Consider the following 12,265-nt stretch of genomic DNA (forward strand, 5'->3'; position numbering starts at 1 on the left):
CCTTCTTTAAAAGCCTTTTAAGGCTTTGTAGCTGAACTCTGCTTAAACATGAAGCCAGGACTGCTGCATCCATCTGGTGCTTACAATCAAGTCCACATAAAATTCAGTCGCTTCAGTTGGAGGGCCGTGGTGGGGACAGAGGTCCTCCAAGGAGCTCGGAAGACCCCCTGAGGCAGACCCAGCTGAGCTCCACAGCATCAACTCCATCCAAGGGGGCAGGTGAGAAGCTACTGTGGGCATCCAGCCCCAAGGCCTGGGCACTAGAGGCATAGAGACTCAGGCAGTGTACTCACAGTGTACGTATCTAGGCCCCAGGGTAGCACAGCAGGTTAAGCCATGTGATGTCTCATATCAAGTCCAAATCTCTGTACTAAAAACTGTGTTCCTGGATCTGTGATTTCTGTGAATAAGTTAGATTAAACACAGCAAGGTAGCAGCCTTCACCTGTAACTGTGTTACATCTGCCTCTGTGGAGACTGCCATAAAGGATGAAGTTCATTATTGCAACGCTGCCTTGCAGTGAGGTTTAGGTTGATTGAGTCTGCCTGGCCCAGGGGTGAAGAGCACCTTCTGTGCAAGCACAAAGCTGGACAGATATGCAAACAMACTTGTGAAAATTCCCAGAGTGAACACTCATATCTGAACTAAGGAAGAGAAATCCAACAGAAGAAGGCARGTGTCTTTATCTCTTTTCCATGTCAGCTTTTTTAAGACACTTCAGTCTTTATACTGCCTCTTGTTAAGAGGAGTATTTGCAAATGGCAGAGCTACTTTCAGCATCTTCCACATGGACAGTCTCAGACAAAAAWAAATAAATAAATAAAAAATAAAAAGGAATGTCTTAGTTATATTGAGTCCAGATTCCTTTGTCCCAGGCAGCCAGTGAAGAACTGTGTTAGACTATACTCCAATGTAAAACCTGTATCAGCTCCTGCCCTCTCTTTTTCATTTACCAGGTTGTGCCAGTATTGTACACTGAGAATACTGGAAATTGTGGTATGGAAATGTTTTCAAGCTTGTTTTAGACTGTTTGCAGCACTGGCCTCTGGCTATCATCCATCACAGAAATAGTACATTCAGCAAAGTGTTGGCATGCTTCTGAAGATATCATTGTTTGATAGCTAATCACAGAATCACAGAGTAGTTAATGTTGGAAGGGCCCTTTGGAGATCATCTAGTCCAACCTCCCTGCTCAAGCAGGGTCATCTAGAGCATGTTCCACAGTATCACATCCAGGCAGGTTTTGAGTATCTCCAGAGAAGGAGACTCCACAACCTCTCCGGGCAACCTGTTCCAGTGCTCTGTCACTCTCACAGGAAAGAAGTTCTTCGTCAAATTCAGGTGGAACTTCCCATGGTTCAGTTTGTGCCCATTGCCTCTTGTCCTGTCGCTTGGCACCACTGAAAAGAGTCTGGCCCCATCCCCTTGACACCTCCCTTCAGGAACTTGTACACCTTGATAAGATCCCCCCTCAGTCTTCTCCAGGCTAAACAGGCCCAGTTCTCACAGCCTTTCCTCTTAGGAGAGATGCTCCAGTCCTTTGATCATCCTCATGGCCCTATGCTGAACTCTCTCCAGTAGTTCCGTGTCTCTTTTATTTCTAATTGCTTGGTTTCACAGAGATTATGGTAACCAATACAACACTGGCCCAGCACAATGGTTTGATTCAAGCTAAACTTTCCCAAATGAAGAAAGTAAATAGTATGATACTTTTCCTTCCTGTAGGAACCCATTCTACAGGGTTTACCTGTGAGGGCAAAGACATCTCATACATTCATGGCCAGAAACAGAAAACTAATTAAGAAGGAGGACTATATAGCAAAATCACAGAGTACTAATTCTGTGGGAATTAAGGTGGGAAGGGACTTTTGGAGGTCGTCTAAACCAATTCCATTCTCCAAACAGGCATAACCTCAAAGTTAGATCAGGTTACTCCAAACTTGCCTAGTTTTGAACAGTTCCAAGGATACAAATTCCACTGCCTCTTGGAGCAGTGCCAGTGCCTCACCACTCTCATTGTTAAAATGTTTTTCCTTATATCAGGTCAGAGAAGGTACTGGATTCATCATTATAAATCTTAAATCACAGGCTTACACCATTGTATTTCTCATATCAAAAGGTTTAGGCTGGAGCTATACACAGTTGTGTACGTGGATGGAAACCTAGAATCAGTAACAGTTTCACTGATGTTAAATTTGAGGCAAGCACCTTTACTGCTGAAAATGGCTAAAAAACACAAGTTTCTGCCTAAAGATATTCTATTAGGGCTTGCACATGAAAAAAATGTAATTTTCTGACCACAAGACTTAAGAGGAAGAAAACATGAACATCAGCACTTTTCTTTGCTGACTACTTTTTAACTCATCATTCAGGCCAAATAGACTCCAACTAGCTGTTCTTGATCCTTAAGGTAAATATACTGCATTATTTGTGCAGTTTTCTATGACCTTAAATCCTCCAATGACAATATTATAAAAACTGATATTCTTTTTTTGTTTAATCCCTGTATAACACTGGTGATAGTCCAAGGAGGAAAAGGCTTATACAAATTTACAACCAAGGAAAGCAAATATTTACACAGTAAAGCTAGTTTGCAAGAAATTGCCAGTTTCCCTGATGAGCTGTCACAAACAGAATGATAGACATTCCTGTAACAAAGCAAGAGAGAAAAGTGTGTATTTAATTTCATTTGAGCATTAAGACAGCACTGAAGCTCTCACAGCCAGTCTGTCTGCTGGTGTGATTTTAAGAAACATTCTGCTGCATATTTCTACTAGAGTCCCAGCCTAAGCATCTTCACCATCCATTTCTGTTTACTGTTAACTCTGGGAAGCTGTGTCAATATCATTCATCTCAGTCCCATAAATCTGCACAACAGCTGCAGTGTTGCCTCACTCTTCTTAAACTTGATTTTTAAAGACACTCTCCTCTCAGAGACTTTCTGCTAAGCCCGTAGCTTATTTGCACACTGAAAGTTTAGTAATACACCCACAGTGCATCCTCACTGCAGACCTACCAACTCTTCTCCACACAGAGAGCTGGTGGAATAATGCAAGAATCAAGATTGTGATAACAAAAATCTGGATTTCCTCATAGTTTTGGGCAGGTCATCATGTTTACTTTCAGCTTCCTTTCAGATGAGACTGAATTCAGATGTATCCCATAAATTCACCTCCTGCTCTCCAATTTCTAATGGGCAGTCAGTTCAGAGGACTAGAATAGAAATGATTTGAAGGAAATAATTCTGGAAAGCAAAGAGTAGGGACAATAGGTCCTCAGCATCAGCTCTTTCACTGCACAAATCCACTCCAACAGCATTTAATAGATCACTTGCAATACTGAGAAAACAGACGTAATGATTAAAGAAGTCATAGGCTGCCCTGTATTCCTACAGATTGCTGGTCCTTGACATTGTACAGGAATTAAAAAAAGGAGAGGGGAGGGGAGGGAAGAGGAGACTGAGGGCTTTGACTGTTCAAAAGCRATGCTCTGAATACTGCTACAATTTCTTAGTGCCAGGTCCTTTTATAAACAATTTCATTTTTTGAGGTGAGTGAAAATGAGGCAAGGAGCATAGACCAAACTTTTCATATTATTGTTAACAACATAAACCATGTGTGTTTGTTTTTTAAGATTGAATTTTAGAAAAATTCAGGCTGGCAAGGAGCAAAGAAAAAAAAAACAACCAAAAATTCTGAAAATAGAGAAATTGAAGATACCCTGCCATGGCAAATTTCAAGCATAATCTGATGGTTTTTTTCTGTACATCTCTAATACTGCAAACACCATTCTGCAATCCAGCTGCAGAGAGAAAGTAACAAAAGTGGCAAGCAAGAGAGTAGCAAGAGTGCGCACCCACCCTCATGAGGTTTCAGCCCAGGAAAGATAATAAAGAGAATGAGGGACTATACTGTCCTTCTGCTCCATTAATTGACTCAGTGAGGGAAGAATGCTCTCAGCAGGCCTACAGTGGGGACCTGCAGAAGTGATATCATTTGGAACAAACACAGGATGGCAAAGACAAGGGTAAAAGAAAAGAAAGCGGAAATAATAGAAGAGATAAAATGAGAATACGTGAAAGAAGAAACAGGAGAGAAAAGGAACAAAAAAAGAGAAATAAGAGGAAATAGAAAAAGGCATATAAAAATGTGACAACTGAACTTAAAAGAAACTTTCCAAAGTTCAGATCAACACCAAGAAAGTCAGCTGAGAACTTAACTCGGTTCTGTTATGCAACACTCAAACCCCAAGACTCACAAAGTCCACTGTAGCTATGCTCTGCACATTGCTCTGCTTATTTGCATACTTATACTCCAGTTCTGGACTCATCAAAGAATTCACTTGAACTTTTGAAGTACTTTACAGGCACTTCGGTGACTTGAATCTTGAGCAGAATGAATTGTATAGTAGTACCTGCAAAGAGACACATTCCAGGCCAGCGTAATACAGGCATTATATTATCAGAGTCCTATACCAGGATATTGAGTGCACAGTGGTAAGGAATATCAGAGAAATAGCACAAATATAATGGGACCTTTCACTTAATTTCTAAAGTAGGTTTCCTTGAACTTGAGCCATTATTTCTTTGAATAGAAAACACAAAGACTACTCTTTATTTGAACTTTAAAAATATAAAAGACTGAAAAGCAACAATATTCAAAAAGCAAGAAGCGTTCCCTGTGGTGGGGGGACTGAGATCCTATGGCATGACTGATCTCATGGCATGAGAAGACCACCTCCTCACAGGCTCCCTGATGGTGATGTGTTTGAACAAACAGCTCAAGAAACAAAAGAGTGGGATCCTATCTAGGTCAGAGTTTCTGAAGAGGTAGGGAGACCTGGTGTCAGCAACAGTGCCCTGTGCAAGGTCTACTGGATGCCTTGGGGGATACAATCTGAAAACAGGTGGAAGACCAAGCAGTCTCAGTGTCTCCCTTCTGGTTAAGCTACTCTTTAAACCTCTCTGAGTGCATTTTCAAGACCTAGACAGTTTGAATAGTTAGGAAATTCAGACTTTTAGGAAGCTGTTGGGGGGTGAATACAGAGATGACTGAGTGTATAGGGATGGGGCTGGGAAGGCCAAAGTATATTTGGAGTTTAATCTGGTAAGGGATGTCAAAAACAGGCAAGGAAAGGCAGATCCTGGAGACCCATTCCAGGAAGTCTGGAGAAAGGAATACTTTCCCCTTGCTGGAAGAGAATTGGATCAGAGATTACTTAAGCAAACTGAGCATACAGAAATACTTGGTCGCTGATGGGATACACGCATAAGTGCTGAGGGAGCTGGCTGATGTCATTGCAAGATCACTCTCAACCATCTTTGACAGGTCACAGTGATCAGGAGAGGTGCCTGAGGACTGGAAGAAAGGAAATGTCACCCCTACCTTCCAAAAGGGCAAGAAAGAGGAAATAGCTCCTTCAGGGAATTACAGGCTGCTCAGCCTCACCTTGATCCCTGGAAAGATGATGGAGCAACTCATCCTGGATACCATTTCCAAGCATCTGAAGGACAGAAAAATGATCAGGAGCAGTAAGCATTAAGCATTAAGTCTGCCCCTTAATGCTTACCAACAAGCTCTCAGTTAGCCCACTGACCACACCCAGGCAGAGCTCCATGCATTGCAACTACTCTCACGTAAAAGGTGACACCCCCTCCTCTAATAACAGGAGAAAAATATTACTGACTTGTGGAGAATTTCAGAGAGCTACTGGATTTTTATTCAGAGGAATAAAATGCTGCAGTCAGCATTCCTCCTGAAGAAGAGCAGTCATAGAATCATAGAATCATAGAATCAGTAAGGTTGGAAGAGACCTCTGCAGATCATCTAGTCCAATCTAGACGCACAGTAGACAGGGTTGCATCCAGGCGGGCCTTGAAGATCTCCAGAGAAGGAGACTCCACAAACTCTCTGGGCAACCTCTTCCCCAGGAGGTTGCTCTCTGCCCAGCTCTCCAGCCTGTCCAGGTCTCTCTGAATGGCAGCACAGCCCTCAGGTGTATCAGCCACTCCTCCCAGATTGGTATCATCAGCAAACTTGCTGAGGAGGCACTCCGTTCCCTCATCCAGATCATTGATGAAAAAGTTGAACAGGGTGGGACCCAGTTCTGAGSCCTGGGGGACGCCGCTAGCCACAGGCCTCCACCTAGATTCCACGCCACTGATGACGACCCTCTGAGCTCTGCCATTCAGCCAGTTCTCAATCCACCTCACTGTCCACTCGTCTAACCCACACTTCCTGAGCTTCTCTAGGAGAATGTTATGGGAGACAGTGTCAAAAGCCTTGCTCAAGTCAAGGTACACAACATCCACTGCTCTGCCCTCATCTACCCAGCCAGTCATTCCATCATAGAAGGCTATCAGGTTGGTTAAGCAGGATTTCTCCTTGGTGAATCCACGCTGACTACTCCTGATCACCTTCTTTTCCTCCACATGCCTGGAGATGACATCCAGGAGGAGCTGTTCCATCACCTTTCCAGGGATGGAGGTGAGGCTGACTGGCCTACAGTTTCCTGGGTCCTCCTTCTTGTCCTTTTTGAAGACTGGAGTGACACTGRCTTTCTTCCAGTCATCAGGCACCTCTCCTGTTCTCCGTGACCTTTCAAAGATGACGGAGAGCAGCCTGGCAGCAGCATCCGCCAGCTCCCTCAGTACCTGTGGRTGCATCCCATCCAGGCCCATGGATTTGTGGATGTCTAGCCTGCCCAGAAGATCTCTAATCCTATCCTCCTCAGCCAAAGGAAAGTCTCCCCTTCTCCAGACTTTCTCCCTCACGTCCAGGCTACAGGATTCATTAGGGCTGCCCTTAGCAGTGAAGACTGAAGCAAAGAACACATTCAGTAATTCTGCCTTCTCTGTATCCCTTGTCACGAGGACTCCTGCCCCATTCAGTAGCAGGCCCACATTTTCCCTAGTCCTCCTCTTGCTGCTGATGTATTTGAAGAAGCCCTTCCTATTGTCCTTATCATCCCTTTCAAGACTCAATTCCAGCTGGGCCTTAGCCTTCCTCGCAGCATCTCTACATACTCTGACTGCATTCCTATAATTCTCCAAAGTAGCCTGTGCCCTCTTCCATATTCTGTGCATTTTCTTCTTCTGTCTGAATTTGGCCAAAAGGTCCTTGCTCACCCATGCAGGCCTCCTGCCCGTTTTGCTGCACTTCTTGCTCATAGGTATTAACCTGCTCTCCTGGCCCCTCCTTCCTAATGAAATGTGATCATGAAAATTCATCTCCCTCTAACTCCCATCAAGAAGGTAGAAGACGTGGCATAAAGAATGTCCTGGATGACAAGCTGACTATGAGCCGGCAATGTGCTTTTGTGGCCAGGAAGGCTAATGGTATCTTTCGGTGCATTAGGACGAGTGTTGCCAGCTTGTTGAGGGAGGTGATCCTGCCCCTCTACTCAGCCCTGGTGAGGCCTCATCTGGAGTACTGTGTCCAGTTCTGGGCTCCCCAGGACAAGAGAGACATGGAGCTCCTGGAAAGAGTCCAGCATAGGGCTACAAAGATGATCAGAGGGCTGGAACATCTGCCCTATGAGGAACGGCTGCGAAAGGTGGACCTGTTTAGCCTGGAGAAGAGAAGACTGAGCGGGGATCTTGTCAATGTCTATAAATATCTGAAGCGATGGTGTCAAGAAGAGGGGGACATATTCTTTTCAGTGGTGCCCAGTGACCGGACAAGAGGCAATAAGCACCAACTGAACCACAGGAAGTTCCACCTGAACGTGAGGGGGAATTTCTTCACTGTGAGAGTGACAGAGCACTGGAAGAGGTTGCCCAGACAGGTTGTGGAGTCTCCTTCTCCAGAGATATTCAAAACTCACCTGGATGCAACCCTGTCTACCATGCTCTGGGTGACCCTGCTTGAGCAGGGTGGTTGGTGGTGGACCAGATGATCTCCAGAGGTCCCTTCCAACCTTACCAATTATATGACTCTATGATTTTCTCTCAGGAAAATCTGTTAAGAGTCAGACTGTACAAATGCATTAGAGGGGCTGACCTGACCTATGCAATTAGGATGTACCCTAAGCAATTTGCTATGGATATGACCATTGCAATGGATACAGAGCAGCCACACCAGCTTGTCAGGATATCCCTATCTTACTTATACTGCATCTGAGTGTCTGCATAGAGAGCATTTTGCCCTTGGAAGAAAGAACAATATTGGATGTATGGATATTTTCAGTCTCTGTTCTTATCTCCCTTTGTCCCTATTTTGTTCTGGTAGTAGATAATTAATAATTAAAAGTATCCCAGCTTCAAATCAACTGTGATAGCTTTATGTCCCTTTAGCCTCTTTTTTGAAAATGCAGAGCTTCTTTCCCCTTTTTAGTCATGGGAATAAAGCTGGCCTCCTGTAATAATGACCATAGACATTAGATGGTAATATCTATTTTTGCAGTCTTCATTGTGTGGACTGGCAGCACACCTGCCAACTCAAGTCAGTCGGAAATCTCTGAACCCACCTCATACACACCTATGTTGCAGCATCTCCAGCTGTTTAGTCCTGATATTTCATCTATTCTCTCCAACAGAATGCTACCACCTCTCCTTAATCTTGCCCTGGAACTATTCCATCTCCCACCAACCCTTGTCCTAGGTTCCCTACACAGCTTCAGCAATGCCCATCATCCCAGTCCCATGCAGTCCTTCTGCCACTCTAACATGGCTCTGCCAAAGCTCTACATAGATTTCTCCTTACTTTTTACACTGACCATTAAWTGTTTCCTTCCCCAAAAGCCTTCTAAATACATTCAAGCTCTTAAGAAAGGATTACACAAAATGTGAAGACAAATATCAAATGATAAACATAGAAAACATACATTTTTTTGGTCCTACCAGCTTTGTGGGTCTGAAAATGACTGCTGAGACTGAGTCAAGCTGTGAAGTGCATGTACAGCACATTAATTCTTTAAGATATGGCTAAAATTATTACTCTGATATGAAACCCTGCAATGTTCAGCACTCAGCATAAGTGATACAGGCATTACATATGAGGTTGTTTTCACAAATCCAGGTAAAATAAAATACTGATGTTTTTACAGACAGATGCTGAACTCTGCCATTACATGCACAAAAAGAATTGCAATGTTGTATGTCCATTGTATATTGGTTTCCACAACCCAAAAGAAGTAATGGAATGGAAAATCAAACTTGTAACAAGTACATACGCAGTGTCAATCAACTTAGCTCTTTCATTCACTCACAGATTCCACACTCTTCATCATGTATGCTCGCAGCCTCCCTTTCAGAGTGAACCAATTAGTTCTTTCCAAACTGAAACTAGGGAACAATTCTGGGCTCCTGGGCTCCCTCTCTCTTGGCATTGTGGATGGGAAGTCATCCCTCTTTGATGCATGGTCCTCAGTGCTCTTCCAGCAGGCCTCATAGGCCAGCACAAGCTCATATGCTTCATTGAACTTCCCCAAGCACAAAGCACACCCACTTGATATCTTGCATTTTGGCAGAGCTGCAACCTAGTCCTCATTATTTTGTGTATCTTTTTCAGAAAAAGAAAAATCCAAACAAATGAATTATTATAGATTAATGGTAGCTGTAAGATGCATGACAAGTGCTTCACGAGGTAGGTACAGCTAATCCTGAGCAATATAGATAGAAACTCCTCAGCTTTGCATTTGACTTGCGATCAGGGATGTCTCCCTGTGCTAGATATCCCTAGCTGTGAGGACAATCAGTGTGAAATCTCCTATCAGGTAAGCCTTGAGTTTCAAAAAAAACACAGTTCAGCCCCTGAAGAGAGGCAAGCCCTGAGAGTGGCATAAAAAATTTAAGTCTTTGAAACTCATATTTATTTGGACATACCTTCCTTCTGGTTTCTGAATCTTTAATTCACCATTTCCAGCATTCCATCTTGTTCTCTTACTCAATAACTGTTTATAGTTTTATTAAAGTCTGGTATTAGTCATAGAACTGTTAAGAATAGCAACTATTTAGAGATTTCTATAACCAAGAGGGTTGGCCCAAAATTTACTGACTTACTTATATAAAGTAATTCAGATACTTTTGGGGCAGACTGAACTGAAAAGTTTGTTTAGGAAAAAAATTTATTTTTGTTCAATTAAATCCATGTTGCTGAAATAAAAATATAAGTCTGAAAAGAGCTGTGCAAAAGTGAAAATGCTGGACACAAGTCTGCATGTGAAATTAAATGCTTTGCAATATCAGACAAAAAGTGCTTCAAGCGAAGTAATTTGAGGGGGCTAATTTCTTTAGGAAATGAGACCTACAGATGCACAGTCTGTATACAAGTTAGTGCATGCATCCACCTGCTCCTGCGTTCTTTCCAGTTCCTTCTGGATCCATGGGCAGTTCCAATCAAGTCTGATGCAAGCATAAATGTTTCAAAGCTAGATAATTAATATGACCTCCTTGAAAATAATAGGAAGAAAAGGACTTTGTTAGGATACTCACTGAGAAAACAGACTGCATGATCAGTAAATAATTAATAAAGATAAGGGCAGTTTCTGTTTTGTTTCCTAGGTTTATGCCTCTAAATACAGTGTAACCACTGTTGGAAGCTGTATTTACATTGTCCTGAACTAGAGGCATGATAACTATAATTAATGTTAGAAGTCAATCTCAGGATGAATAACAAGGTACAAAAACATGTTTTCTTACATATACACAACCCTAACACATAAGAAAACAACAAAAGGAACAAGTCTGTAGAACAACTGTTTGGGGACTCAACACTGAAGCACAGTTTAATATTTCCTTTATTAACAAGTCATTTAATTGCCCTATTCATTAACAAATTATGCAGAGTGTTTCTGAGCCCACAATAACCTTGTGATATTATATTGGGTATATATAACTCCATTTCTACTTACATCACAGTATCATTTATGGTTATACTTACCTTCCCAAGTACATATCAAGCATTTCAAGTCAAAAGAATTTGCCTTCATAAAACCTTATCACAATAAAATGTCAAAAATATGCTAATAGTCTAATATTCCAGTTATAGTGGATTATCATGTCATAACTCTCATTATCTTGTTATATAAGCAGTCAGAAACATACAAGTTTTCTATGTCCTGGCAATATCAGGACATCCTATCTTAATTTCATGAAAATTGTCAAAGCTTTCAAACTCATTAAAACTCATCACAGCTCTCAAAGTSCTATTCCTCCTCCATTTTAATTCAACTATTAAAATTTTCTTATATCAGTAATAGTGCCAAAGTGCATAAAATTAAAGCTCACAACATCTTCAGCACCACAGACAACAAGAAACCAAATACAGAATTGTGAAAAGTCATACTAGTTTTCAAAGAATGACTTCCTTTACATTTTAGTTTATCTAAGAGTGTGAAGAATAATTAAATGAGAAAAGATAGTGGGGTAAGCTTTTAAAGGATTAAGAGATAGGTAATCAGTCCACTTGATAAAATGAGTCATAAGGATATTTCTCTAGAAACTTGTTGTTTGCTGAAACCTGTAACCAAAATATTTAACGATCAGCTCAGTGCCAGCATTGAAGCTGGTGCAAGTAATGATTAAAAATCTCATTAGGAACAGACGTCTGTTCAAAAGGCAAACCCTTTTTTCTGTATAGTATGATAACATATGCAACTATACACAGTATTGAACCAACTAGAAATTTATCACAAAGATAATATTAAGCCTTACAGGAATTAACTGGTGTAAACATGAAGGAATGTCACAGATATACTGCAAGCCTGCATCTCTCTATACCCATGGTTGCAGGTACTGAAACAGCATATGTCTAATGGAGAGTCTCAGAAGAGAATTTGAGAATTTGAGCACCTCTGGGTGCTGGATCAAGCCCTAACTCCAGCACTAACTCAAAATGACTGTTTCATATGTGCTTCTTAGTTCAAAGTGCCTGAAGTAATGCAAGGCCTGTGTTGCAGCCTCCAGCATGAGATTTTTGGGGGGCCTTTTGTGTAGTAGGCCTTCAGGTGCTCGGATAGGGTGTGCATGGAGGTGTCTGAGGGTGTACTGGCTTCTAGAGAAGTTTTGGAGAGAAGGAAAAGCTCCAGGGAGTCAGGCCTCACACCATATTGTCCCAGCTACAGGTCCTTCTGAAGCAGCCTTGAGCTGAACCATCCCCAGGCTGTGCTGGGTGATCGTCCTGGAAAGAACGAGCTGGAGCAACCTCAGCAGAGATGACTAGAGCCTCAAAGAAGTACTTGAGCTTAGCCCCTGGCACTCATCTATTTAGCAATGCATTCATATCTGGAATGAACTAGATACTATTTTGATGTTTCTTATACATTT

The sequence above is a fragment of the Rhea americana genome, unplaced genomic scaffold (genome assembly GCF_003343005.1).
Source record: "Rhea americana isolate MKP2758 unplaced genomic scaffold, rheAme1 scaffold_142, whole genome shotgun sequence".
In the NCBI taxonomy this organism is placed as follows: domain Eukaryota; kingdom Metazoa; phylum Chordata; class Aves; order Rheiformes; family Rheidae; genus Rhea; species Rhea americana.